Source organism: Octopus sinensis, linkage group LG25 (genome assembly GCF_006345805.1).
Source record: "Octopus sinensis linkage group LG25, ASM634580v1, whole genome shotgun sequence".
Lineage (NCBI taxonomy): Eukaryota > Metazoa > Mollusca > Cephalopoda > Octopoda > Octopodidae > Octopus > Octopus sinensis.
The window spans coordinates 5,641,706-5,647,620 of record NC_043021.1 but is presented as its reverse complement, the minus strand read 5'-3'; the positions used below and the strand labels follow the sequence as shown (position 1 = coordinate 5,647,620).

The 5,915-nt window shown below is 38.0% G+C and overlaps 1 long non-coding RNA gene across 1 annotated transcript in view; it reads left to right on the top strand.

The window, feature by feature from the left end:
* The first annotated feature begins 3,151 nt into the window (after positions 1-3,151).
* LOC118767845 overlaps positions 3,152-5,915 on the top strand; it is an 11,261-nt gene continuing 8,497 nt past the window's right edge. Inside the window, exon 1 of the long non-coding RNA XR_005003743.1 lies at positions 3,152-3,518. This is a non-coding gene — a long non-coding RNA (uncharacterized LOC118767845). The remainder of the gene's footprint in view (positions 3,519-5,915) is intronic.

The following is a 5,915-nucleotide window of genomic DNA, read 5'->3' as shown; positions in this document are numbered from 1 at the left end:
GAGGTGTCTACCGCAGGCTAATCTTCAGGCCAAGGATATCTTGATTAAATGATATCAACTCCATTACTTAACACATGTTTTCTTATTCGCATACGAGGCAACCTCGGTCACCTATCGTGAAATATAAAAAGAACTTTTTTTCTGTTTATTGTATTTAGATACGAAAAAATCCGCAACCTTCCGTCTCAATAAACCACAATTGCCCCTGTACTACGGATTGCTTGAAGCTAACTTTCTTCCTACACCTGATTCCTGGATCTTTATATATGTATATATATATATATATATATATATTATATATATATATATATATATATATATAATATATATATATATACAGAGTTAAGGAATGGAGTAGAATAAGATCCGGGCTACATATGTTCCATAGCGAGCGGAACCTCGGAAGTGTTAAATATCCAAGTGAGGTGTATACCGCAGGCTACTTTTCAGGCCAAGGATATCTTGATTAAATTGTCGTAAGGAGGTACCTGTTAACGCATGGAAGATTCAGTCAGAATGTGTAGAGAGCTCAGTGGAAAATATAAATGTAGTGAGAAATTTTCTCTACAGAAAGAATTTAATGCACATCGTTTTCCTTTGGCGCAATCGAAAATTTTATTTTTAGAAACGTTACTTGTTTCCTTACTAATAGAGCTGTGCTTGTATTCTATGTCTTCAGAGTTATCCTCATTACATTTATTTCCTGTTAGGGATCTTTTTCCATTTGAACGGCACATGTCATCAACACAATTTCCAGTTAACTAAACACTTTAAAACTTCGTATGCTGGTAGAATGTGTCAAAATAAAACATTTTTTTCTCTTGGCTTTCTTGAGAAAATTGTACTTCGTTTGTTTAACGTAGTTTAATTTTTCGAATTTTAACCAATGAATCGCCTCTAATTGAGCTAAAATCATTTGCTGCGTCAAATGTTTTACTTTGACACGTTCTACCAGTATACGAAGTTTTAAAGTGTTTAGTTTACTAGAGGAGTGACTATGTGGTAAGTAGCTTGCTAACCAACCACATGGTTCCGGGTTCAGTCCCACTGCGTGGCATCTTGGGCAAGTGTCTTCTGCTATAGCCTCGGGCCGACCAATGCCTTGTGAGTGGATTTGGTAGACGGAAACTGAAAGAAGCCTGTCGTATATATGTAATATATATATATATATATATATAATATATATATATATATATATATATATATATATAATATATATATAATATATATATATATATATATATATATATATGTATGTGTGTGTTTGTGTGTCTGTGTTTGTCCCCCTAGCATTGCTTGACAACCGATGCTGTGTGTCTACGTCCCCGCCACTTAGCGGTTCGGGAAAAGAGACCGATAGAATAAGTACTGGGCTTACAAAGAATAAGTTCCGGGGTCGATTTGATCGACTAAAGGCGGTGCTCCAGCATGGCCGCAGTCAAATGACTGAAACAAGTAAAAGAGTAAAAGAGTAAAGAGTATGTGCTGTTCAAAAGGAAAAGATCCCCTGTTAGTAGTTTACAATTAATTAAAATTATTTACGTTAGGTTGTTTACTATTTTCGTTACTATCCACTTTATCATTGTATTCCTTAACTATCTTAATACTTTTATTGTTTTCTCTTTTATGTTTGTTGTTGTTATTATATAAGTATTAGTATTTATATCTGTATTATCAATATCAGTATTTATATTATCGTTTTTATAGTTAATATTATGCTTATTACTTCTTTTTATAGATTGTATCATTATTATTATTATTATTATCATTTTATTTATTTATTTTGATAATTTGATTTATAACCCTTTTTTTTATCAACCGAATCCCTCAAGCTTCGCACAAACTGTGACCGCAGAGCATTTTCTATCCCCTTTGTAAGTAGGGGGTGCTCATACAGATCCCGCCTCCTGTACCCTAGTTCTGTGATACCAATCTGGTTAACTTAACTCTCTCCGTGAAGTGAGCAGTTACGTCCGTATGCTTCTCTGTGTGTTTGTATGTATGTGTAAGTGTGCGCTACGAATGTTTTTGCGCGTACAAATGCATTGGGAGATATTGTCTTGCTATGAAGATTTAGCACCGAAAGAAATAAGCTTCTGTACCTCTGAAATAGAGGAATATATCTGATATTTTTTTCAAATATGAATCACTCATATATGTTTTCTTATTACCCACAAGGGGCTAAATATAAAGGGGACAAACAAAGACAGACAAACGAATTAAGTCGATTACAACGACCCCAGTGTGTAACTGGTACAAAATTTATCGACCCCGAAAGGATGAAAGGCAAAGTCGACCTCGGCGGAATTTGAACTCAGAACGCAGCGGCGGACGAAATACCGCAAAGCATTTCGCTCGGCGTGCTAACGATTCTGCCAGCTCGCCGCCATATAGAGTACTCAGTGTTTGCCAGCAGGCCACGGGTATGAAGTTGTCCGATTTCCAGTCAGTAATCAACGTACGTGCCACCGTTCAGTAGCTGTTATGTGAAGCTGTTACAGGGAAAACAACCGGGCTGCTAGAGATAGCGGTCAAACCACTTTCATATCTAAACTCTACAATCTTAAAAAATGAAGGACACGTTATATAATATTGTCCAAGATACACTACATCTGAAAGAAAGTCTTGGTAGGCATGGCCGGAACATTTTTGATCCTTGATCAGCGGGAAGCTCTGTCTCTGTCTCTGTCTGTCTGTCTGTCTGTCTCTCTCTCTCTCTCTCTCTCATACACACACACACATTCATACACACACACACACACACACACACACACACACACACACACACACAAACACACACACGCCTCTGCTCTTTTGAGATCTACCTTTTTTTTGGCATCTCGCTAGCAACGTGTTCATTCTACTCAACTACTAATCTGCATGACTACTAATTAAACACCAATCTAATCTAACTAATTAACTCCATTATTTTATTAACTTACCTGCCTTCTCACTCTACACCCGTTTTTGGATTTAACCGTGACGACGCTATAACTGACCACACCTATGTGTTTGAAAAATAAGAAAATTAAAATGTAGAAATGTTTTCTGACAATGATAATTCAAAAGAAAGTAACATAAAGATATATTTCGATAATTTCCTTTCTTTTTTTCTTTTTCTTTCTTCGGATTTCTTTTTCGTTATACATTTCTACTTATTCATTTGTAACATTTTTGTCTTTTCTTAGCTGATAAATCTTATCTCCAACAAGCTACAGTTCCTTTGACCCGTGAAACGCATGGAGCTGAGGAAATCGCGATTTTTGTTCGTGGTCCTATGTCTCATATATTTCACGGTGTAAGGGAGCAAGTATTTGTGCCACTTGCCTTGGCTTACTCATCATGCATTGGTTCAAACAAGAAACACTGTCCAACATCAAACACACCTATGATAACAAAAGACAAAAGAACTTTCCTCATTTCTACCATCCTTTTAATTTTGTTTCTGTGGTGATGGACTGAACATTCTTGTAGTTGTTGTTGAAGATTGGTGGCAACAAACAGAAGGAAATAGTTTGGTGTGTACTATTCTCTCTCTTTTCTTTAAAAAATTTTCAGTAATAAACATTATCATAAAAATAGCAACAACAATAGCAATTATCTTTATATATAAAAGAGAGGTTGTGTGCTGTCTGTCTCCTACGATTTAGATTCCTAACTGCTCCCACATTTTGCGGTGCAGTTTTAACCAAAAGCAGGTATCTTATAGTCGTGATTCATATCTATTTCTTTACTACCCACAAGGGGCTAAACACAGAGAGGACAAACAAGGACAGACAAACGGATTAAGTCGATTATATCGACCCCAGTGCGTAACTGGTACTTAATTTATCGACCCCGAAAGGATGAAAGGCAAAGTCAACCTCGGCGGAATTTGAACTCAGAACGTAGCGGCAGACGAAATACCGCTAAGCATTTCGCCAGGCGTGCTAACGTTTCTACCAGCTAGCCGCCTTGATTCATATCGAGCCCTTCTGGGTATTAGCGCGCGTCTACGATGAGTCTACGATTAAAAAAAAAATTACCATCAATCTTTCCCATTTTTAATGCATTTTTGGCATATATAAGGGAAGTAACTCTCTAAAAATTTATTATTAAATCTCAGAACGTAAAAAGCTACAGTAACCCCCCCCCTCTTGTGGTTAGCCATATTGAGATGGCTATTATACTTTACATCTCTAAAAATGCTTATATAGTTATTTCCCTTACAAACACGAGCAACGCCGGGCGATACTGCTAGTAGAAGTATAAATCTTTTCTATTAAGACCTGAAATTTCGAGGGTTGGGTAAGTCCTATTTTTCTGGACTGTCATGTTAGCTTGGCGATAACTATTAATACCCAGTACTGCTGCCGTAGTCTCCTTTAGAAAGATTTAGAAATAATGATAATATACATATATATGACGGGCTTCTTTCAGTTTCCGTCTACCAAATCCACTCACAAGGCTTTGGCCGGTCCGAGGCTATAGTAGAAGACACTTGCCCAAGGTGCCACGCAGTAGGACTGAACCCGGGACCATGTGGTTGGAAAACAAGCTACTTACTACACAGCCACTCCTGCGCCTATATATATACATATACATATATACGACGGGTTTCTTTTCAGTATCCGTCTACCAAATCCACTCACAAGGCTTTGGCCGGCCCGAGGCTATAGTAAAAGACACTTGCTCAAGGTGCCACGCAGTAGGACTGAACCCGGAACCATGTGGTTGGAAAACAAGCTACTTACCACACAGCCACTCCTGCACCTATATATATACATATACATATATACGACGGGCTTCTTTTCAGTATCCGTCTACCAAATCCACTCACAAGGCTTTGGCCGGCCCGAGGCTATAGTAAAAGATATTTGCTCAGGGTTCCACGCAGTGGGAATATAAAGCTGTCGAGCCGGCTCTGCCTCGCACCCCAAACACTTTAGCATTTAAACCGGCAATATCCGGCCAAAATATTCTGCCTGCTTTACGTTCAATCTGACTTGATCTAGTCTCTCACACCTACCCAACAATGTCATTCTAAAAATAAAAAAAAATCACACCATCTTAAGTCTTGAGGCTTACAAGGCAGTTCACGATCAATTTAGAACAACGTGAATAAATAAACATAACACGTGACTGAATAATCCGAATGCTAAAGGGTCAAAATTTACCTTATTTTGTTGCATGTCATTTTCTGTCATTTATAACTACTACTACTACTACTACTACTACTACTACTACTACTACTACTACTACTACTACTACTACTCTACTACTACTGCTGCTGCTGCTGCTGCTGCTGCTGCTGGTGCTGCCGCTGCTGCTGCAATAGAAAGCGAAACGACCTACGTTACACAACGAAAAGCAGTGAAATTTGGGGATACATAAAAAGTGAAGTTTCAAGAAAGTTGGTTAAATTTTCACGGTAACTTGAATGGTGCCAAACACATCCAGTCGCTGAAGGACAATTTGATACTAGTCTTGGATGAAGGTGTGATATTTCAGCATGACGGAACTCCATTCCACAGATCGCGTGCAACACAACAAAGTCTGGCTGATGAAGGTGTTACCGTATTGAAAGATTAGCCATCTCAGAGCCCTGACTTAAATATCATCAAGCAAATATGGACAGAACTAGAGAGAAGGTTCGTCTGAAAAACCTACACAATCTTGAAGAGTTGTAGGAGATCAGCCACAGAGAATGGAATCTCATACCTGTGAAGATGGTGAAGGATTTGTACGCATCTCTTTCCAGGTGCATTGAACCAATTATTCAAGCCAAGGGAAACCATATGAAATATTAACAATGTACAGTAACTTCTTGAAATGAATATCTTTATATATAAAAGAGAGGTTGTGTGCTGTCAGTCTCCTACGATTTAGATTCCTAACTATTCCCACATTTTGCGGTGAAGTATAACCAAAACCGG